Source organism: Anneissia japonica, unplaced genomic scaffold (genome assembly GCF_011630105.1).
Source record: "Anneissia japonica isolate Jap-2015-1 unplaced genomic scaffold, ASM1163010v1 scaffold288292_len1863012_cov191, whole genome shotgun sequence".
NCBI lineage: Eukaryota > Metazoa > Echinodermata > Crinoidea > Comatulida > Comatulidae > Anneissia > Anneissia japonica.
Window position 1 is genome coordinate 83,175 of NW_022688773.1, and position 494 is coordinate 83,668.

The following is a 494-nucleotide window of genomic DNA, read 5'->3' on the forward strand; positions in this document are numbered from 1 at the left end:
TAATGTTATGTCAATTCCAAGAATGTTTAAGGTTATATCGGTTGATGAGGAATTTATTGATTAGGCCTATAATAGCAAATTGCATCAATTTATTTTGCAAAAACAAGGTTTCCAGCTTCAGAGAGGACACATCCCCTGTCCACACAAGGGCACACATTGGCGCTAACACCAGGCGCGCAACAGGGGTCTTGGGTCAGAGTGGGTATTTATTTTCCCGGTTAGTAATTTACCATACCCAGTACCCCACCCCCACTCCCTATATAGAAAACAATACGACATAGGGCTTATCTTATTTATAATATAGGCCAAACACGTGTGTTTGAAACTAAATATAAGCATTTTCATCATGGTTTTATTTATTACAAACATATTCTTTCACCATCAATACACATTGAGGCCCTTCTTTTTGGTTAAAACGATCTGTCTTAAATTTGTCTTTTTTGAGTTTGGGACTATTATGTGTTTAAATAACTTAAAAGGATAAAACTAAAAAA